The sequence below is a fragment of the Pleurodeles waltl genome, chromosome 8, assembly GCF_031143425.1.
Source record: "Pleurodeles waltl isolate 20211129_DDA chromosome 8, aPleWal1.hap1.20221129, whole genome shotgun sequence".
NCBI lineage: Eukaryota > Metazoa > Chordata > Amphibia > Caudata > Salamandridae > Pleurodeles > Pleurodeles waltl.
Window position 1 is genome coordinate 129,217,033 of NC_090447.1, and position 24,209 is coordinate 129,241,241.

The following is a 24,209-nucleotide window of genomic DNA, read 5'->3' on the forward strand; positions in this document are numbered from 1 at the left end:
CCCAGGGAAAAATGCTTTATTTGTGTAGTGGAGCCCTGAAGGCCTTCCCCACTGCCCTGTGGACCACCACCTCCCTGGGGCAAAATGCTTTATTTGTTTGGGGGAGTCCTGATAGCCTTCCCACAGCCCCGGGGACCACCACCTCTCTGAGGAAATTGATAAAATATGTTCAGGGGCTGCGTGGCCCACCCACCCATGCCACGTGGACCACCACCTCCTTGGGGCTTTAACTTAATGTGATGTGGGGGTCACCCAGCCCCCATGCAGCCCTGGGATCTGCCACCTCCATTGGGCATTAACAAATGCTCCCCCTACAGCCCCAGGGACCTCCACCTCCCTGGGGCTTTTATAAATGAATAAAGAGGGTCTATTGTGGACCACTGGCCCGGGGACCACCACATCTCTAGGGCTATTTCCTTGTTGGAGGGGAACCAAACATGGCCCTAGGGACCGCCAACTCCCAGGGCCAGCTCCTGCTATGTCCCAGGGTGCTTTAACAGCTGCTTCCAAGTCACAGAAAACACTCCACTCTGAGTAAGTGAGAGCTGTCAAACAGTGCTCAGAGCAGAGGTTTTTGCACACATGGAGCTGCAAGTTTTCCAGCTCCCTGTTTGCAAAAGCAATGTTGGCTCCCACAGGAGGTGGGGGGCTGGATGGAACTGTGTGGGCTTTGCGGCTCCCCTTCCAGTCCCCAATGCTCACTGGGTGCCCTGGAGGGCCTTGGGGCTCACCTCCCCCACAAATATAGTTATTTAGGCTGGGCCCCAGGGGATGGGGTCCTAGAGGTCGAGATTGGCTGGGGTAGGGGTTGGCTGGGGGATATTTAGGCAGCAACCTGAGGGTCGGATTGGCTGGGGAAATATTTAGGCATCACCCTGGGTGTTGGATTTCCAGGGCCAAGATCGGCCTGAGTAGGAGGGCTGTGCAGCAACCCTACCCAAACACAAATATATATTTAGGACAGGCCATGGGGAAAGTGGTCCCCAGGGCCGAAATCTGTCAGGGGAGGGGAGCATGCAGACCTGTGGCCAACTACTGCTGTGCATGGGCAAAGGCTGTGTGCAGGGTGGCTTTGAGTGGTTAGGGGTGCTGGCCGCAGGGCCTGGCCACAATCCAGGCCCTGCGGCCAACCCCGCTGTGCACAGCCAAAGGCTTTGCACAGTGCAGGGTGGGTGGCTATATAGATTGGTCACAGGCCCTGCAGCAAACCTCTGCTGTGCAGCCCAAAGGCCATGCCCAGTGCGGTGTTTGGTGGCTATAGGAGTTGGCTGGTCATAGGGGTTGGCAGCAGGCACTGTGGCTAATACCCACTGCGCATTGCCAACGGCCATGTGCAGCATGGGGTTGGTTGGTTATAGGGGTTGGCCGCAGACCCTGCAGCTAACCCCACTGCGTATGGCCAAAGGCCATGCGCAGCATGGGGTTGAGTGGTTATAGGGGGTTGGCCGCAAGGCCTGGACCCAGGCCAGACACTACAGCCAACTGCCACTGCGTGCAGCCGAAAGCATGAGTGCTGGTCATTGAATTAACATACAGTAATGAAAATTACTTTACGTTAAAAAATCTAAGAAATTCACTGAAAAAAACAAAGGTTATAGGGATGTTATAGTTAGGAAATAGAATTTAAAAAAAACCCATAAAACTTCAATTAAAAAAACAAATGTTACAGGGACGCTATCATTAGACCCACATTTTAAACGTACAAAACCATAGAAATTCACCTGCTAAAGTTAGAGTTATTTCAAGTATCTATAACTCACGGCCTCGGCATACACTGCTAATTACCCCACAAATTACAGCACTCATGACACGTTTGATAACATCAGTGATAATATTACTGTAACATTTGTAGTAAAACTTCAGCCGAGTTCCAACATGGCTGACAACACTTCCTTGTTGAACTGATAACAGTCAATTAGCTCTTAGCATGTGAATGGGAGGGATCGTGAAGCCTTTCTGTCCCTATATATACACAAATTTGAATTTTCTTTAATTTCTCTAAAACTACTGAATAGATTTACACAAAATAACAAAAAGGCCTCTTTCTGGACCAAGAGCTACCTTTCTTTTTTTTTTTCTTTTTTTTTTAAATGCAATATATGATTTTATTTATAAAGCATCCAACTGTGCATTAACTCTTAGAAGTAGACCTATAAAAGAAAATCTGGAAAGAAAGAATTATGCAATATGTATTAAACCATATGTTATAGGTTGTTAGAAGATAGTCGAGATAGTAATATCATACAAATCCACATAGATAACATTTCAAATGGAGATATTCCTGCCAATTCAACAGTGTTGAATTGGTGAGCAGTAAGTCCTACTTAAAATAACAGTGTTAATGGGTGAAGTGTCAATTGTCTTAATAATAACAGCATGACTCAAAACAATAATAAAAATGTCTTAATAAAGATAGGAGACAAAGAAGGAGAAAACATTTAAGTGTGAATATTAATAGAATATGTATTAGTTTCCAAATTTGGATGAAAATCCCAACATTGTCTTGCAATCTGTAAATCAGCTTTTCATATGATGCCATGTTATACATTTCAATAAGCAATTCATCATGTATAGGATGTTGTGGTGTTCTCCAATGTCGTAATATAAAGATGTTTGCTACAGTTAGTGCAATAGCAATCAATCGTCTTGTATGGTTTGTTAGATTTGGGAGATCAGTAACATCATGTAATATAACTAATGTTTCTGTTAAAGGAATGGGCACATGTATAGCTCTGTGTTGAGAGGAGGTTATAGAAGACCAGTATTCTGTCAAAACTGGACATCAAATTAAAATGTGTAGGATATCACAGTCCTCATGAGGACACCTCCAACAGGTAGAATGGTGTAGTCTGCTACCTGCTGCCTTGAGTTTTTGTGGTGACCAGTACCAATTATGAAGAATTTTGAAAAGAGTAAATTTCATTCTTGCCTCTCTGATTCCTTTATCCATGTTCATAACAACATCCGTCCAGTCCTCATTGGAATACGCTACATTAAGTAATCCTTGCCATTTGACGTGGAGTTGTGCTAGTTATGGTGATGAGTGTAGTTTATGCACAATTAGATTATAAAATCCAGAGACCGCTCCTTTCAATTTCCCCCAATTTTTGAAGTATTGTACGACTGGGGAATCCTCAGGTATCTACAGAAATGGTCCTAGTCTACTAAGTAGAGCTTGTTTCAGTTGTAAGTATTTCCCCTTTTGAGAGCTAGGGAGTTGAAATTCTATCTGAAGCATCGTAAAGGTTTTAAGCTCGCCTTCTAAAGTGAATAAATGATCCAGCATTAGAATACCTGCTCTCTCCCATGTATCCCAGGAAATTGTCTGTTTCCCTATTCTAATATCAGTGTTATACCATATGGGAGCCTTATTATGTAGCCTCGGATTACTCTTAAAGAGTTTGTGGGAGTGTATCCAAATCTTAAGAGCATAGACTGAATAATAGGGTTAGAAGTTTGTAAAGCAGGCGATTTATGAGTATAAAACATTTGCAAACCTGAAGATGCCTGTTAAGATTGCTTTTCAATAAGAACCCATAGTGGGGGGGTCATCCTGTATTGGCCAAAGATAAACCAATTGAGATAAATGGAAGGCTGTATAGTAATGTTCAATGCATGGTAAACTAAGGCCACCAGATCGCCTGTGAGCAATCAGTTTGGAGATTTTGAGTCTAGGTCTCAGAGATCCCCAAATAAAGGTTTTAATACCTTTGTCAATGTCTTGCAGTATTGATATTTTAACTGTCAAAGGTAACATACCTAAAACACATGTGAAACCAGGCACTATAATCATTTTCACTGCCTGGACTCTAACCCAAAAGGACAGGTTAAGATGGGACCATTTTTCATATTCTGACTTCGTTTTAGCAATGAGTGGATCTAAGTTATCTTGAATGATACGTTCTAAACCTGTGTTGATATAAATACCTAGATACTTCAGGTGATCCGCTTTCCATTATATAACCATTTAACCTTAGAGATAAAATTATCACCTAATCCCAACCTATGCAATGCACGGAACATATAGCTCCATTCAATGCGGTCAAAGGCCTTCTCGGCATGTAAGGATAATGCTACTCTGTCTTCTCCAGCATCCTTGGAAAACCAAAGTATGTGAGCCAAATTGCGGAGATGGCTACAAGAGTTTCTGCCTTTGCATGAATCCAACTTGAGAATTATGTATGAGTTTAGAGATAACTTGTTTAAGTCTTTTGGCAAGAATGGTGGCTAATAGCTTTGAATCTGTATTCAGAAGAGAAATCGGACGATAGTTACTGCAGTATAATGGATCTTTCTCAGGTTTGGGAAGGACAGTTATGACAGCTTTATTTGAGAGTGAGGAGAGACTACCAGTTTCCGCTGCTTCTTTATAAACCTCATAAAGGGCATCTATTGCTTCTGGTTTTACCCAACGGTAAAATTCCCCAGGAAAACCATCTTCTCCCGGTGCTTTATTGTATGGGAGACTGGAGATTGCTTGTGCAATTTCATCCTTTGTTATTTCGCCAGTCAGTATGAGCCGGTCCTGTTCATTGAGACAGGGGAGTGTTATTTTATCAAAGAATTCCTGTTCTTTGAGGAGGTCATCATCAACTTCTGAACTACATAACTTGGTATAATAATCTGCAAATGTATTAGCTATTGCTTGAGTCTCAGTTATTAGTTTACCCTCAGGGTTATATATAGCTGGAATAGCTGTCATAGCTCCTCGCTGTTTTAATCGTGCCGCTAGTAAACGGCCTGCTTTTTCTCCTTGTTCGTAATTGCGAGCCTTAAGTCTATATAGCATATTTTCTGCTTTGGTAGTATATAGTGTATTGAGTTCCATCTTAGCTTCTTCCAATCTGCATCTGGAAGCTTCAGTTGGATTACTAAAATGAGTATGTGTCAGTGTTTTGATATCATTTTCCAAAATGGCCTGTTGTTCTATTCTGCGTTTATTTGTTATGGCACAATCCCTCATAATTTGCCCCCTAATAGTGGCTTTTGCGGCTGCCCATAAGATTTGTGGAGAAGAAACTGATCCTTTGTTATCTTTCATATAAGTAGTCAAATGTGATTGTAATTGTGACTTTTCTGCTGGTAGTTTGTAGCACAATGTGTTTAATCGCCATGGTTTCCTACAAGGGCGTTTCAGACCCCAATCAAGCTGGAGACTGATAGGAGCGTGATCTGACAGTGCAATTTCTAAAATATCACAATCTAGTACTTGTGGTGTAATAGAATGTGAAATAAGGAAGTAGTCTATTCTAGAATGGGAATCATGTACTGTTGAGTGATATGTAAACCCCTTATCTGATGGATGTAGTAAACACCAGATATCGATCAAACCATGATCTTCTCTGATGTCTCCCTGTATGGCTCTATCTCTACCATGAGTTGTGTCTAGGGGACCTGTTCTGTCTAAGATCACATCTGGCACAAGATTCCAATCGCCTCCCAAAACTATTCTGGAAATTCCCATTTCTGTTAGAATTCTATCTAGATGAAGGAAAAAGGGGGCTTTAGTCCCAACAGGGGCATAAATGGAACCCACTCCTAATATATTATTACCAACTTTAAGCTTGGCTAAAACAAATCTACCATCCTCATCTGACCATGACTGTAGTATTTGGCATTGCAGTGTTTTCCGTATTAGGATGGCTACACCACTTTTCCTAGTAGAAGTGTGGGATGTAGCATCTCCTGATATGTGAGAAGGGGCTTTGCAGCTGTAAAGAATCTGGCCTACCCAATCTCATTTTAATTTTTCTGATTCTATATCAGATAGATGAGTCTCCTGGATGAGAGCAATATCAGTATGTTTGGAGGCTAAATAGGAAATAATTTTCTTCCTTTTAATGTAATTAGTAAAGCCATTGACATTGAGGGAGACAATTTGCATAGGACTTGTTGTCATGATGCTGACTGAAAATGTTAGAGTATATTTGTACTGTGTGAAACTGAGTCAAAATGCTAAAAAAGGGAAAAGGAAGTAGATAAATTATATGGTAATGTGATAATGAAAACTTACTGGAGGGGAAAAAAAAACTATCTGGAGTATAGTAAACTTGAAACCAATATGTGGAACTATAATCATAAAATATTGTTAACACTAAAATCTAAATGGTGTAAGAACACCGTTCTAAGTGCTAGAATGTAAAAGAACACTGCAGATCAAATAATATGTATCTTTCGTCGGTGGGTCTAAACCTTCATTCAAAACCCAGACTCTGGAGGGGAGGAAAGGAAAACCACTCATGGTAAATAGATTATAAGAAAAACCACTCCATGGAGTTATAAAATCTATCCAAGAGAAAATCTGCAAATACAAATACAGTAGGAAATGTACATGGTTATTGAACAACAATATATGAGGATAGGAAATTAATCATATCCATCACAATGAATAACGGAAGTAAAACAGTAACAACATTATATTAATACATAGCATGTATAAATATACTCATCTAGCTGGAAGAAGTGATAGTGGAAGGTTGAGCATCAGTTACTTTATTAAAAGACGTGGGTGACTTTAGAGGTGATCTCGATTTGTCTCTGGGATTTTCCCGTGTGAGTGCCTTTACGCAGTGGACTGCTTTAGCTCTGTCAAACTGTTTCTTAAAGGTACGGACGTGTAATCTACCGGTGCAATGGCTTTGTGGATCCTTCTGTAATTGAAGCAGACTATTCATAGATGTTTTGTTCAGTGGTGTTGAGTCCATAAGTTGGTCATCCAAACTGTCCAGGTAGCATACCAGATCCTCAGGCTCTGTGTAATCCCTTGAGTTCCCATCCATTGTGATCCACATTGTGGCAGGTTCTAAAAGACCATATTTGATATCCCATTTGCGAAGTCTTGGCCTTAGTTGCAGGAACGCTTTTGGTTTGGCATTGGTTTCAGTGGAGAAGTCTGCAGCAATAAATACTTTATGGCCTTCCAACTCATACGGACCATGTTTACGAGCAGCTGGTAATATTTGGCGGACCTGTTCATGACGTAAGAGGCATGCTATAATCGATCTAGGTCTAGATTCAAGAGTTGAAGTTGAAGTTCTTGATCAAATTCTGTGAGCTCTCTGCAACTCAAGGGGATGCTCAAAAGATATGTTCAGTAGCCGCGGTATTAACGTTAGTAGCAAGTTCTTCACATCATTATTGACTTCCATTGTTTCTGGAATTCCATAAAAACGAATGTTATTTCTTCGGGCCCTGTCTTCCAAATCTATAACTTTTTGTTTTAGGTGCCAGATATCCAGACCCCAATACTCTGCATTATCTAATTTCTCTTCCAAAAAAGTGGTTCTTTGATCTAAAATTTCCACTTTGGTATGAAAAGAGTTTAGATCCATCCGTATTGTCTTCATTTCTGTTGCGAGATCTGAAGTTTTTACATCCATAGATCCCATTCTTTGCCCCACGGCAGAGATCTCTTTTAAAATAAGGTCCGTAGAAGCAATGTCTTGTGGGACAATAGTAGACGTGCCTGGAGATACAGTGTTCCCTACTATTTGTGTAAACAAAGGCTTTCTATTAGAATTGCCACTGGCCATACTGTTATATCTTAATGTTAGAGAAGACAATAAATAAGTACAGCTTAGTAATCAAATATGATATCCAACTGACTCACAAAGTAGGTAGATATTAACACTGTAAATGGTGACAGACATCTGGGATTTTAAAATTATGACTATATGTTTTCAAGCAGGAGTCTTAATTGTCAAATTTAGAGAAATATCTCAGAAGTGAAAGTTTATATGCTTCTCATACAGCAGCCTTTCGACATTCAAGGAAAGGAATTTCACATATCTCTTCAGAAACTGTCTGTGTTTCCTGATAGAATGAGTAATTTTCACAAACTCTCTCAGCTGTAGGAACGGTGTAAAACACTCACTTGCCAAACTGTATTTACGCCACACACCTGTAGACAAGAAATTCCTGCGCTTACATAATCACGTAAGGGATACTGAACAGTTAAGTGAAGAGAAATACCTCAGAGTTAAGAGTTGTCAGAGGCTTCTCTTACAGCAGCCTTTTCACTTATCTCACCAGCAGCTGGCTGTGTTTCCTGACAGAATTAGTCTTTGCCACTAACTTCTAGAATTTTAAAAAATAATGACTGAAGGCTTTCAGACAGGTGTCCCTGAGAACCAGTGCATCTGAAATAGCTCACATCTTTTGCCTGCCTATCCAAATTCACTTTACACCCTCTGCTGATAGGAATTCCAGCATTTACTTAATTGCGTAGCAGACTCCAAACTGTCAAATGAAGAGAAATACCTCACAAGTGAAAGTTCATATGTTGCCCCTAAAGCAGCCTTTCAACTTTCAAGAAAGGGAATTCCACTTATCTGTTAAGGAACTGGCTGTATTTCCTGACAGAATGAGTAACTTTCACAGACTCTCTCAGCTGCAGAAATGGTGTTCAACACTCACTTTCCGAACTATATTTGCTCCACACACTCTGCTGACAAGAAATTCCTGTGCTCACACATTCAGGTAATGGAGTCTGAACAGTTAAGTGAAGAGAAAATACCTCAGAGTTGTCAGAGGCTTCCCTGTGCTGTGTGGAGAGTTCAACCAAAGGCCAACAGTAATTTAATTCCCCTGGTGCAGCCTCCCAGTTTAAACACTAAGAAAGCCCCTGATCTCTTCAGCAGCTGACTCTGTGTCCTGACAGAAAGTGTTGTTCTTTGCTCAGCTGAAGGGGCCCATGTTCAGGTGATTTGTAGCCGGGCTTCAGGGCTTCAATTAAGAACTCTGTTTTAACTGTCATCTCTTACTTCCAAAATAACTTCAGAGTTATGTTGCTGTTATCACATGTATATTTCCTTTCATTCTGACTCCAAGGAGGCCATTTCAGTCAGCCAGACTCCGCCCCCCCTCCCCCAAGAGCTACCTTTCTGCCAAATTTGATGTGATCCCCTCCAATGCTTTGGGCTCTATCGCTTTTCAAAGTCCCTATGGAAAAATGATTGGGAAACTGCATTTGAGAATGGCCCCTGCTTGATGGTTCTCCCCAAAACTTTCCAGGCAGCAGCTGAAGTGAGCATAAATATTTTGGGAACATTTTGTAAAGATTTGTCAATGCTTTTTCTGTAGAAACTAGGCCCTAACTAGAACTACCAAGGGGCAACCACCATTAGGTAATAAATAATAATTCCCACTTCCCTTTATACTGTTTGCACTTTTGAATAACCCAGACAATGAAATGTAAAAACAAATATATTATATTGGCAAACTAAAGACGGTGTCCTCGGTGCTGTGAATCTGACCCTGTTCAGTAGTTTTGAAGATATTAAAGGAAATCCAAATTTACATATCTGGGTAGAGCCTAAGCACGGATCTCATGATGTGATCTGATTGGCTGTCAGCATTTCAACCAGAAAGTGATGGCAGCCACCTTGGGACCAATCTACATGACAGCAGCTCATTTAAATGCATTGTGGTGAATGGCATGTTTTGAGGGTCACATAAAGGAGAATGTATAAAGGGTGAAAACTAATTTTAGTTACAATATAAATCATTTGTTGATGGTACCATACAAAGTTTAGGAATTGTTGTGGTTCCAAAGTGATTTTACCCTACTGGGATTTCATGACTTATGTTTGAGAGAAAACTGTTTTCTCAAGATTTTCCTTTAGAGGTTTTGGAAGGTGCTCCAGAAGTTAAAATAAGAGCATATTTTCTGTAAATTCCCACTATCTTTCTAAGCCGTTTGAGAATGAAGTCTGACATTCTCAGTAAAACATCAACTTTCAACAGGAAAATAGGAAACAAAATGAGGGGGATCAGTGTGTTATAGAAATGATGGTTAGAGCTGTACAAAGAAAAAATCTGACACATTTTAAGTGCGTTCTCAAATATCTTCCTCTGATATTTCCTTGAAACATTCTGACATGCAAATTGAAACATGCACTTTCAACACCTGCAGGAGACTGCCAGTTAACTCCCTAGTGATCAGCAGCTTCTCTACAGAGTTCTAATGTGCAGTTAGAGAGCTATTATTCTAATTTTATGCCAGAAGTGTAGCATATCTGTATGCCATCTTGATGGAAACAAAGTAAAAAACAGAAAGCATTTTCTACTGAGGACACTGCAGCTAATGAGGAGATTACAGCACTTCATAACAAATTAGTCTCCCAAGATTTCCACCAGAGAATAAAGATCCCAAATGTAGCACAAATATCACCCAAATGTAGCCCAAGGATAGCCAAATGACAGAAGCTTGCAAATCACTTAGGGGCAGATTTAGGAGCCCATAGCACCTCCTTGTGACACATTAGCGCAATTGTTTTCTGCGCTAATGTGGCCCAATGAGGCCAAAATTGCAGTGCAAAATTTACAAAGTAGTGCAATGCAAGCATTGCGCCACTTTGTTACCCTTTGCCTACATTATACCTGCACCAGGCATAATGTATGCAATGGTGGAGTTCCCCTGTTAGGGCTGCCAAAAAAATGGCGCAACCAAATCTAAGAGATTTCTTCGCTTAATTTGTTTTTGCACTTTTAATGCCTGCTCAGAGCAGGCATTAAAAAGAGGCACACCATTGTTTTCAATGGGTCTTAATGGGCTTTACAGGATTAGCATCAACATTTCTGACGCTAATCCTGCAAAGCTCCGAAGTAGTGCCACAAATTTTTACACTAGTTCCCTAACTACCACCATGGTGTACTGTATCTTAGATATGGCGTACACATGGTGGCATTAGGAGGGCGCTAATGGGTGCAAGGAAAGTAGCGCTGCACTGGGTGCAGTGCCACTTTCCTTTAATCAGGCCCTCGCTTTTTTTGTTTTTTTTTGCATTTTTAGGTAACGCAGACTTGACCCAAAGGTACTGGAGTGCCTTATATGAGAATCAGTTATATTACTCAAGGACACATTCATTTTGGTTTTAGGCATGGAGAGATTAAGTGATTTGCCTAGACCCACAGGATGTCGAGCTGACGCTGAAGCGCAAACCTGGTTCCCTAGTTGCAAAGTCTGCAGCTCTGGCCGTAAGGTCACATCTTCTCCACTAAGTGATGCATATAATGAAGTGATCAGTTGGAAAAAAAAACATGAAGATAGCAAATAATTTAGAGATGCTTTGCCACTATTGGAGAACTCAACAATATGTTCTCATTTTAGTTTTTTAGAGCACTAACCTTAATTTCTATGGAACTAAGACCCTCTCATTTTAATAATTTATAAAGGAAATGTTTTAAAAATTACATTTTTGATTACCTCAAAATGATGTCAGGCGTGCCACACTTTGGAAATAAATATAGGATGGTAACAACGTAGTTGTTCATTAGAATACTGTAGGAAGGTAAAGGTTAGGGGCATGGTCTCAGATAATTGAGGGCAGGGAGGACGGTGGAGATGCAACAAGTTGACCACGATGGGCAGACAGGAGGGGCAGTGCACCACAACAGACTATGGAGGGCAGAGAAAAGGAGGGCAGAGGTAACAAACCAACCATGCAAGATAGGCAAGAGAGGCTATAACTGTTAACAGACCATTAAGGAGAGAAAGAAGAGGTGATTGCTGTACAACCATACATGCCAACAGACCCTATTCAGGCAGGAAACTCCCAATATTTTTCAGACCAAAAAAGATTTATTTTATCTGTATCCTGCCTAAAATGTCCTCTTTTTCAATATAAGTCATTAGGGAAAATCAATTCCCTAGGTTTCTTATTCAAAATCGCCCTCTTACCAAGTTAAAAATGTTGGCAAGTATGGTACATTGCATCATGGAGGGCAGGAGGAATGGGGTAGGTACATGGACGTGGCTAACAGAGGGAAATGGGCAAGGGCACCCAACTTGCCTAACAGGGCAGGTGTCAGGGGTTGCAGCAGCACAATACAGCACACAGGGCAAGCGGGATGGTAGTGCATTACAACAGACCATGGAAAGCAATAGGGAGGGGACAGGGCCATGCACATGGATTTCAGAGGACAGAGGGGAAAGAGGCAAGGATCCTGATATGTAAACTTATCCCATCTAGACTTCAAATAACGCCGACCCCCATGCAACTGTTGCTCCGGAAGATGGCTTCATAGTTTTGCCGGAAGGGAATCCCACAAAGCGCCGGAAGTGATTCACCAGCAGCATGGGGGTCGGCGTTATTTGAAGTCTAGATGGGATAAGTTTACATATCAGGATTCCTGCAGTACTATACTGGGATGTGATAATTAACTGCGTTCATCACACAAGATTTCTTAGACCACGATAAGAGTACCGTTGAACACAGGCAGTACCTGATTTTAAGCCCTGATGAAGTCCGTGAGAGGGATCTCTCATTGGACGAAACACGTGTTGGCTGTGGAGGCTAATTGTATATGATTTCAAGGACATTTTCCTATCATGATTGAACTACTTCAAGAAATAAATTTATCCTGAACCAGAGCCTGGCGTGATTGCCTTCCACACAGAGGATTTATTACATCACCATACTCTTATATTTTACTTTTGTGAGTGCTCTGACAGCTGTTTGTTGTTACTGTCAGTTTCCTTTGAAACATTGGAGGAGTCAGGAAGATCCTCCTGTCATGAGCACCATGACAAATAATATTCTGTGAACTCGACTGTATGGACTTACTGTGAGCGCCCGTTACCTATGTCCTTCTTCCTAGCGGCTTTCTTCTAAATTTGGGAAAGAGGCAAGGGCAGCATGCTGACCATACTGGACAGGCAGGTGGGACAGTTGCAGCATAACTGACCATGAAGGGCAGGAGGGAGGGGGAAGGGGCACAACAGTGAACCAAACAAGTCAGTAGGGAGGGGATAGGGGCCAGCACATGGACAATGGAGGGCAGGCAGCAAGGGGGTAGGAGCAGCCAGCTAACCTTGGAGGGAAGACAGGATAGGAACTGGAATCACAACACAACTTAGAGGACAACATTGAGACAATAATAACATGCGCGTAGACAACAGAGGAAAGGTGGGAAGGAGTCAGGGGCAGCTAGCTGACCATACAGGGCAGGTGGGAGGGGCTGTGGCAGCAAAGAAGGCCATGCTTGGCAAGTGGGAGTGGTAGCAAAATGGCCATGGTGAGCAAGTGAGAGTGGGCAGGGTCATGCACAAAGGACCATGGAGGACGGAAGGGAGAGGTAGGGGCTGGACACAGACAAGAGGGGATGGGGCTTCACAACAGACCACATATGGCAGACAGGAGGAGTAGTTGCAGCACAACAGAGCATGGAGAGCAGAAAGAAGTGGCAGCAAAATGGACTATGGAAGGCAGGACAGAGGGGCCAGAGAAATGTAACTCAGACAGGCAGGGATAGATGGCAGCCATCTGCCCATGCTAGGCAGGTGGGATGGGGAGTGGCAGCTCAACAGAACACTCAGAATAGATAGCAGGAGAAGTGTCAGGTCTATGGAACATGGTGGGCAAAACAGAGGGGGTAGGGGCATGTACACAGATATCAGAGGGCAAGGGAAGGAGGCTTGGGGCAGCAAGCTAAGCACAAAGGCTAAGCAGGAGGGCAATGACGGGCATAGTTTTGGTCACTGAAAGGCAGGAGGAGTGGGTAGGGATCTCAAGCTAAATGGACAGCAGTGGCAGCACATTGGACCATGCAGGACAGGAGAGAGGTTGCTGGGGCATGGACTCTCTGACAATAGAGGGTAGGGAGGAGATGGATTGGGCAGCAAGCTAACTGTTCAGGGCAGGCGGGAAGGGCAGTAGCAGAACAGCGGCCACCCAGGGCTGTAATGAGGGAGCAGAGGCATGAACATATAAAATGGATGGCAATTAGGAGTGGGGAAGGAGCAGCAAGCTTGGATGGGGGCAGCACAATGCCAGGTCATGCCCTACGTCCTACCACCCCCCACCATGCATTGCAATGGACATCATACTTAATGTTAACTGAAGCATTAGCAGTCTAATTAGTGAAGTATAAACTGAGCATGGTGGGGGCGCAAGTTATAGTTATCTTCAGGAGCGAGTTATAGTTACTTGAAATACCTCTGAATTTTTAAGGTTTTTTATGTGTAAATTCAGAATCTAACTATAACTTCCTTGTAACCTTCGATATATTCAGTGAATATATAAGGCAAATGCCACCAGGCATATATATATATATATATATATATATATATATACCTAGTGGCGTTTGCCACAGGGTAGTCATAGTAAGGACAAAGGGGAGCCGCCCGCCTGGAGGGAGCCGCCATATGGCCGCTCCGAGGCCATTCTGGCTTTCCCGCTGGGCTGGCGGGCGACCGCCAGAAGGCCGCCCGCCAGCCCAGCGGGAAACCCCTCCCCACGAGGAAGCCGGCTCCGAATGGAGCCGGCGGAGTGGAGGATGTGCGACGGGTGCGGTGGCACCCGTCGCGAATTCCAGTGTCTGCAAAGCAGACACTGGAATTCAAAGTGGCCCCTGCAGTGCCCATGCCATTGGCATGGGCACTGCAGGGGCCTCCAGGGGCCCCATGAGCTGCGCCGCCATGGGGGATTCCCAGGGCAGCGGAAAACCGGCGGGAGACCGCCGGTTTTCCTGGTCTGACCGCGGCCAAACCGCCGCGGTCAGAATGCCCTGCGGGGCACCGCCAGCCTGTTGGCGGTGCTCCCGCATCCCCGGCCCCGGCGGTCCTTGACCGCCGGGGTCAGAATGACCCCCAAAGTTTCTGTAGAAAGAGTATTTTTTGTTTTGCCTATAGCTTTGGAGCCACTTGATGAATCTTCACAAAATTTTCAAAACTTATACTTTACTAAGTTCAGCTTCTGTCTAGAAAGTTTTGGGGTGATCTGTGAAGCTGAGGCCGAGAATAAGGGGGGGTCCCGAAACTCATTTTCCCCATTCATTTTTCCACAGGACATTTAGACAAACCTACAGCCTGAACCACTGAACATAATTACACCAATTTTGACACAAAGCTAGATTCTGTGAGGCAGATCACGTTTTTTGTGATTTGGTGCGAATCAGTTCATTAGTTTCAGAGAAATTTAAGGAAAAAAATATAGATATAAAGGGATGCGGATCCTCCATGGATCCATCTGTCCCCATGCTAATATCTGAATGGCTGCCAACACTTCAGCAAGGAATTCTTAGCAGCCATCTTGGGATTAAGCTTCAGCTGATTCCCAGAAAAAAAGGCAAAAAAAAAAGAAAAGGGGATCCCGCCAGTGATAAAAAAGCGTTTTTTTTAATAAAAAAAATCTGAAAAATCCACTGATAGATCCGCAGATTTTTCTGAGATTTTTTTTTTTTAAAAGCATGGTCTCCCATGCCTTTTTTTAAAAATTTGCGCCGTGGTTGGCCAGGTCCCAGAGGGGGTGCACGGGGCCCTACTCCTTGGGCTTGGCCTTGTGCCTCTGGGACAGCCACCTCCCCAGGGCGACTGTTCAAATAAGAGCAGGGGAACCCCCACAACCTGGGGACCACCACCACCCAGGGCAATTTTTTTTTAAAGTAAGTGAGGGAAGTCCAATGGCCTCCCCCACAGCCCCGGGGACCACCACCTCCTCAGGGCTATCAATTTAATAAATGCATGGGGGCCTGTGGCCCCCACACCACAGGGACCACCACCCTAAGGGCTACATCCTATTTGGAGTGGGGGACCATGTGGCACCCTGCACTCTGGGCCTACCACCCCCAGGTCAAAAAGCAATTTATTTGTGGGAGGACATGGGGTCCCCCCACTGCCCCGGGCACCACACCTGGGGCAAATGTTTAAAAAAAGAAAGGGTGTCCCACTACCTCCCTGGGGAATGTCCCCATTGGAGTGGGGCCGCATGTCCCCCCTCGTGGAGCCACTAATGGCATCATCAACCATCCACCAGGGCCGGCTCCTGCTATGTCCCGGGGTGCCCACCCCCAGGACATAGCTGTTTGCTGTGGCTTGCAGCTGCAGCCAAGTCACAGCAAACACTCTGCTGTTTGATAGCAGGACCATTAAAGCAGGTCCCGCTATCAAACAGCAGAGCTTTCATCTCTGTCCCTGAGATGAAATGCTTCAGCAAGCACACAGCTGCTTTAAAGCAACTCCATACTTGCTGAAGCAATGGCACTGCAGGGGAAACTTTAAGGGTTCCCCTACAGTGTTGGTAGCCCATAAAGGGCATTTTATTTAATAATTAAAAAAAAATATAATGAAAATTACTATTCGTTAAAAAAACATAGAAATTCACTAAAAAAAAAAGGTTACAGGGACGTTATAGTTAGGAAATAAAATTGAAAACAAACATAGAAATTCTCTAAAACAATCAAAGGTTAAAGTGGCGTTATAGTTAGGCTCACATTTTAAATGTACAAAACCTTAGAAATTCGCCAGTTATAGTTAGTTATATCAAGTAACTAAAACTCACGCCTTTGCCATGCACAATTTTTTTGTCAACATTTTTACTGCAAATAGTACATTGATATTATCAATGATGCTATCAAAGATGCCATGAGTGGCATAATTTGCAGGTAATTAGCAGTGCATGGCGAGGGCGTGGATTATAGTTACCTTACAAAGTGAGATGGGACTTGGACCACCATAAAAATATTTTAAAAAGTGAAACAATTAATAATAAATGAGTGGCCACAGCCACTTGGTGTAGGGTTGCCTTCTGAGAGGGGAGTCCCTGTGCCCAACCCAATGCAGGCACATTGGGTTAAGTGCCTATGGGGATTGGCCTCAGGGCCAGGCTCTGTAGTCAAATCGTTGCTGCACACACCTGGAGGCCGTGCAGTTCGAGTGGGCTACACCCAGCACCCCCGTTGCACATGGTGAAATGCCATGCTCTGCAGGGGTTTGACTGCCTATGGGGGTGTTGGGCAGAAGGACCGCCATAGGCTAGGCTGTGCCGTCAACCATGCATGGTAATAAGCTTCTACATCACTCATGACATGTTCTATAACATCATTGATAACATTACTGCAACATTTGAAATAAGATCATTGATGACAACCCTGTGCATGGCAATGGTGAGAGTTATAGTTACCTTAGGGCACGAGTTACAGTTAATAACTATAACTGGTGACTTTTGATGGTTGTGTACTAACTGCATGTACTAACTGACATCTTCACCTACCTTCAACATAAATTTAAAGCTAGGCGGCTCCTGAAACTTTGTTATTCTAAAAACTGGGCCGAGGTTCTAAAAAGTTTGGGAAACACTAACTTAAGCGATATTCCCAACAACTGAATGAGGATATCTTCTTTTACAACTTAATCAAGAAACAAGTAAAGAAATGTTAAGGATTGCTTAACAGTAGCACTTAATTGTCAAATGCAAGGATGAGAGAGGTGACAAGGATTGCATAAAGACATCACTCTGTCAAAAAATTCTTCACGTTCAGGTCTGTGGTGACAGATGTTTCTGAAACATTCAGCACTAGGTGCCAGTACATTTTAATTGGTTCATGAACACTTGATTTCTGCGCATTCTTAATTAGTTCAGGATTAGCTGGTAATCAGTGCACATTGAAACCGCTTTTACTCAAAATAATAAATCTTGAAGCATGTCACCAATGAGAACCTAACTTCGGAGCAGAGTCTGACATCCCTCCTGGCCCTTCACATAGTCAAGGTGCTGGAAACTGCCCTTTTTGCAGGGTCATGCCTAAACCTTTTCCCTCCTCCCTCCTATTTTTTCTGACCAGTTTTTGTTGGCTTTAAGACTCTGGGCACTTTATTATGACTAATCAGTGCTAAATTGTATTGGTGATTGGTTTAACCCTGATAGGCATATTTGATTTACTAGTAAGTCCCTAGTAAGGTGCACCAGAGGTGCCCAGGGCCTGTAAATCAAATGCTACTAGTGGGCCTGCAGAACTGATTGTGCCACCCACATGAGTAGCCCTGTGAACATGTCTTAGACCTGTCACCGCAGTGTCTGTGTAAAGCAGTTTTAAACTGTCAATTTGATCAGGCAAGTGTACCCACTTGCCAGGCCCAAACTTTTCCTTTTTGTGCATGTAAGGCACCCCTAAGGTAGGCTCTAGGAAGCCCTAGGGACAGAGTGCAGTGTATGTTAAAGGTGGGACATGAACCAATGTGTTTTCCATGCCCTAACAGTGAAATACTGCCAAATGTGGTTTTCACTATTGCAAGGCCTATTTCTCTCATAGGTTAACATGGGGGCTGCCTTTAAATGTTCTTAAAGTGCAGTTTACCTTTGAGAGGAGATAGAAAGGTGGAGTTTGGGGTCTCTGAAATAACAATTTAAAAATATTCCTCTTGGTAAAGTTGGTTTTTAGACTGTCAGTTTGAAAATGCCACTTTTAGAAAGTATGCATTTTCTTGCTTAAACCATTCTGTGCCTCTACCTCCTTGTATATTCCATGTCTGGGTCAGACTGACAGTTGATCTGTTGTGAATTCCCTCTAGACAGTGACACAAAGGGAGCTGGAGTATAGCCTCAATATCCTGATGGAACATCTGGGCTAGAGTGGAGGGAGGAGTGGTCACTAAAAGGGCTGCGGCTGCCATCCCATGCAGTCTCCGAACCCCGGGTGTGTGTCTTGGGCCATGCCTGGGCAAGACAGGATCTTGTCAACAATAGAGACTTTCCTTTGAAATTTGCCTACTTCAAAGGCAGAAAGGGGTATAAGTAGTGGACCCAAAACCCCAGACTTCTAGAATATTTCTGGAGCAAGAGGAACCTTTGCCAAGGAGAAGAGCTTTAGAGCTGGAGGAGGAGTACTGCCCCTTTGCTGTGTGTGCTTTGCTAGGTTGGCCTGCACTTGCTGCTTCTTCCTTAAAAGAGAGCAAAGGGTGAAGTTTGTTGTGTATCCTGCTTGAGAGAGTTCTCCAAGGGCTTGGAACAGAGCTTGCCTCCTGTTGGATGTCTCAGGGACACCAAAGACTTTGGCACTGGGAAATGTATGTTTTGTGCTGTTCAAGAAGAAAATCCATTGCGATGCCGCTGGCCTGCACTGTGACTTGCTGATGCCGCACGGAGGCTCACTGCCCGGCTTCACACAGCAATCCTGGTCTCACTGGTGCCGCCCTCTGACACCGCCACCGAGCTGCTGCTTGCAACGTGACCTGTGGGCGCACACTCCTGCATTGCCTTGCTCACACTGCAGCTTGAGCACCCCTGACAACGCAGCTCATGCTGACACCGGTGCCTGTGGACACCGCTTGTGAGGTACACGAAGCACCATCCTGCACCGCTGCCCCGCTGCCCCGGCCCACCGACGCCAGCACAATCAACTCCAGTGTCATCACCAGTGTCATCACCAGGTGACCCTGTCTGCACCGTGACCCATGGACGCCGCACAGAGCCCGTCCCACACTGTACCAGTGACTTGGACCTATCAGCGACATCGCTTCAGCAACGATGATGCCGCTGTCTGCACCGTGACCTGGTGGCCTGGTGACACCGCATGTTGCACCGACTTGCTTCACACCGCAGCCCTGGTCTCACCGAGGCCGTTGGATGCTGTCACCGCAGCCCCGATGCCATCCACATCCGCTCCTGACTTCATCAGCAACGGACGGATGGAGTTCGATCTGCAATGCATGTGCCTTCAAGGGCCTGACGATCCCCGCACCGACCTCCAGAACCGACACCAGTGAAGCCACTATCCGGATCTCATTGCGAGGATCATGACGCCCTGCAATTCCAAAGGTACTGTTTGCGGGTTTTCCCGAAACCGTAGCTGGCACATGACACCACGGCTGGCCTGAACTGTTGGTTTAGTTGATCACGATGCTGTGATAGCCCCAGGTGGAGCTATTGACTTTATGGAACTGTATTTTTAAGTTAATTCTTGTAAAATTCATATCTTTATAACTGTATGTTGGAATTTTCTCATTTTGATCTTGGTTTAAATTGATAAATATTGGCTATTTTTCTAGAATTGGTGTTGTGCCCTTTTGTAGCATTTTCACTGTATTTCTGTGCATTATGTGCAAAAGCTTTAAACGTTTTTCTGAGATAAGCCTGACTTCTCATGCCAAGCTGCGAAGGGAGTGAGCAGGTGCTATCTGAGCTGGGTATGTCCCTTATCCTGACTAGAGTGAGGGTCCCTCCTTGGACAGGGTGCAAACCAACTGCCAACTAGAGATCCCATTTCTAACAGAAGGCATCAGGGTTTTTGCTCCAGGCCCAAGCTTTGTGGGGGCCCTCTCCACTTCTTACATGTATTTACATAATGAAAACAATGATCCAATACCATTGTAATGCAGGTAGGCAGCAGTATCACCGAGAGCTGCTGCCAAATACTATGTTTTCTCCTTCTCAAGGACAAAGGTTTTCTCAATTAAGAGCTGTTTCTTGAATGGGAAACCAAAGACGGACCCATAAAATGTGTGCCTCTTGCTCCAGAAAAGTTGCTGACATACCTGATCTGCCATATTTGACCAGCGCTACCTTGGACTTTTTTCTGTTGTGAAGCAAAATCTGCGTTTAAAGTAACATTTATGTACTTGCAAGTCACAAAAAAATATCTTCTCCTGAAATTTCCATATTCTTAGAGACCCATTTGTTATTTCTTGGAAATCGATGCATCACCTGCGTCGCGGCTGGAGAAGTGACGCAAAACCCGCTTGCGGCTGCTGAAATTGGCGCAAGCCCCACGCAGCGTGGTTCTTCATCACTGTGTGGCTGGATTTCTCAAGCATCGTTCATGGGCGTCAAAATCAACATGAACCTGTCCGGACCACTGATGCCCATCCGGAAATTGATACATCGCTATCTCACGGGAAAGAAAAACGATGCATTGCCTACCTGACCGGAGAAGAAGGCGATGCATGGCCTCACTACGGAGTAAGAATCAATGCATCGCTGACTTTTCTGACGCATTACTTTTGACGCAAACCAGGTACTTTGTGTAATATCAATGCATCCATTGTTTTCTATGGAATAGGAATCTTTTTCATTTAAACATGTATAACTTTACTCGTGTATGGTGGATTTTTGCTGTTTTAGACTAGTTAGATTTAGATAAATATTGGTTATTTTTCTAAGCCAGTGTTGTGTCCATTTTGTGGTGTTTTCACTGTATTACTGTGTGTTGGTACAAATACTTTACACATTGCCTTTCAGATCAGCCTGACTGCCTGTGCCAAGCTACTCAGGGGGTGAGCAGGGCTTATCCTAGGTGTGTACCTCCCTTGCCCTAACTAGATTGAGGGTCCCTGCTTGGACAGAGTGCAAACTGACTGCTAATCAGAGATCCCATTTCTAAAAAAAATGTATACGAACAAAGTGATGGATGAAATGCTTGAATTAATCTCAGACACTGGTAAAGAGTCAGGCTACATCCCAGCCCATTGTTATTTTGCACACCATACCACCTCAGCTGGGACTCAGCCAAATGTAAATCAGTCTTCACCCTAATCCAGTGGGAACAGTCTAATCAAACTACCAGGCCAGTTCCTCCCTGAACTGAGAAACTCCTGGAAAAAGGAAACTAATTTGTGGATCTTACCTAACAATTGTACCTTCAAGTTAGTACAGCCCACACAAAGTAGCAAGACATGACATTTTGTAGCAGTACCTTATGGAGAAGGAGAAGACACAGTGCCGTCATAACTGTTGGGATTGGCATGCTGCTTGAGGTGAAGGGGTCAGGCTGTCTTCTGTGAGGAACAGACTGGTAACATAATGTAGAAGCAAGTGTGAACTATCTAAGATTTGTACTGAAAGCAATCCCTTACAAAAAAATGTTTTATATATACACAGAAACATATGGGTTAGTATATCTGGGTGACATGTTAATATATTGCTCAAACTAGTTAACACATTTTAATTGAAAATATGCTAGTTGAAAAAAGGTTCATATTTTAAATGTGTAAACTATTTTTGACATTCAAAACGACAACAAAAACGATTCAAAATTGATCAGTTACACAGATATTTTAGATTTGCTCGGGTACGACTTTGTGTACTGAGTTTAATGCAAAAGTACTGTAATTCACTGATGTCTAGTGGGGGACTGTGCTGACAGCAATGAATGAACCTCCTTCTGGAAAAGGTAGTAATTTCACTACCAGTGTTAAAAAGGGACACTCAACTAGCAGCCAGATACTCCCCATTTTATAAAAGTAAAATAGCACGAGTGAAAATCCCTACTCCAGAAAATTGTTTTGTGGTAAATATTACACCAATGGTGAGGGTATTGCCACTCACACTGTATTGCAATAAAATTGTAGTAGTAATCTTGTAAAGTAAGGTCAGCTCAGAACTGTGTTGAAATAATATCAAAACCTAATACTTAAAGCACAGACTTGGTGTGGTCGCTACACATTCAAGTAGTGGTAGGAGAATGGTTTTCCAGCAGCTTTCTTGTTACTGTCCCTTTAATTCACAATTTCAATTTCTTGGCAGTGGTGTTTCTTTATTATCATGGTAAAAATGTACTACCAGTCTTAATACTGTTGTCTTTGCAAAACCACTAGTGGTATGGCTTACCCCAGCCACACTTAACCACCTGTATAAAAGCTCCACATCATGTGGCAGAACTAAATACCAGTTGCTTCCTGGTCGAGACATTGTTTCGGAGAAGTGCTATGGCGGTATTCCTTACAGAATATTGGCCATTGCCCGGTAACTTACTGGTAAACTTCAATAATCTGAGTACAAGTCTTCCTCGTCTCAGTCTTGGATTCCCAACCCACTAGTCACGTCCAGTATTTTGGTTCTCTTTGAGCTTAGATATGTCAGGATGTGGTTAGGTGGGGCTTCCAGTTCTATGGCATGCTGGGATAGGTGTGGCCATTTTGGGAGTATTTTCTGGCTGGTTAGGGTTATCAATATCTGTGGGAGCAGAGGACTGCTCAGACACTAAGGACTGGACGAGGAAGACGTACGAGGAGATAATGTGTGAGTGATCTCAGTAAAATACATTATTTTCCAAACCAGGACAACCACCAGCTGTGACTGATTAATATAGGGTTCGTTTTTCCTTCTCAGGGACTCAGTAGGAAGATTGTGGATTTTGCACATAATTATTAAGATTAATTGTAAAGCATTCAGTGGAGAAGATCTCCCCTACAGAATGCATTTTATTCACACCAGTGAGGAAATGTCCAGAATTCTTTGTAATCTTCATATTGTTTTGCCCTCTCTTGGCAGCAATGATGGATTGGAATATGACAAGCAACACAAAAGAACATCTGACGTGAAGGTTATTTGTCCATAGATGAATCTTTCCTTGTTCTCACAAGACCTCATTATTACCCTTTCCTACCTCGCCCGTACTGCGCTTTGTCGCATCATGTAGCTTTAAAGGGATCTTATATTATTTACAAACCACCATATCATTGTTCTAAATTGCTCTCCTCTGCTTGTTGTCTGAGCCTCGCGCTGCTCTCTCGTGCCCTTCATGCTGCATTGAGAAGTGTCACGCTACCAGAGAACAGCATTTTCTGAAAGGAAGCTACTTCAGGAAAGCAGGTTAATTGCATGTGACTTGTTAAATGCAAACACCCAGTAAACACGCACGCGGCATAATTACATTGTTATTAACTTATCCTTAGCCAACCAGCCCTTCAGAGGACGCAAACCCTATATTACCATCATGCTATACATTTCGCTTCATGAACCCTCTATGCATCATCCCCGACATTCGGTGTACACACGGCCCCTTCCAATTACAGCTGCTACGGAGAGCTAGCTCCTCGTAAAACACTGCTGTTTCCATGGTGTGTGTGACCTACTGCAGTCTAGAGAAGAAACCCATTATTTGGAAGGCTGCACGTAAAGCACACGAGCCTACCCTCACACAAATATAGGTTTTTTGCACGGTCGTTTGTAACTGGATAATTTCTAGTTAGACACATTTCAAGTGACCCCACTTTGCAGCTGGGTCAAGAGATTACTGACTGCACTGGAAGAATTACCAGGATATCCTGGGAACAGAAACATGGCTTTACTTTGCAAGTGCTGCTGCAGACAGAAACAAGAAAAGCTGTAACTAGGTTTTATATGGCTTTGATCTGCTGAGCAACAATTGCGTTTAATGCATAGGAAACGATTTCACATATTCACCAACTATAGTAACTTTTATTTGTTTAGATGCAGATCATATATATGGAGCAGATTCACAAAAGTATTTATGAGTACAATAAGTAATATTACAAGATCAAGTATTTGCATATATTTACATGTTTGTGAATTGACCATGAAAGCTCAAACTTCCTCGCAGTAAAAAAGGACACGTGTATTTTCTATTTGTTCTAATTGCACATGAATATTCCTTGATTAGTCCTATTTTATTCCCATTTTAAGTGTTTTAAGTTCAATTCACACAGTCATGTAAATACATAAAAGACTACCATAGGATTACTACTTTACATA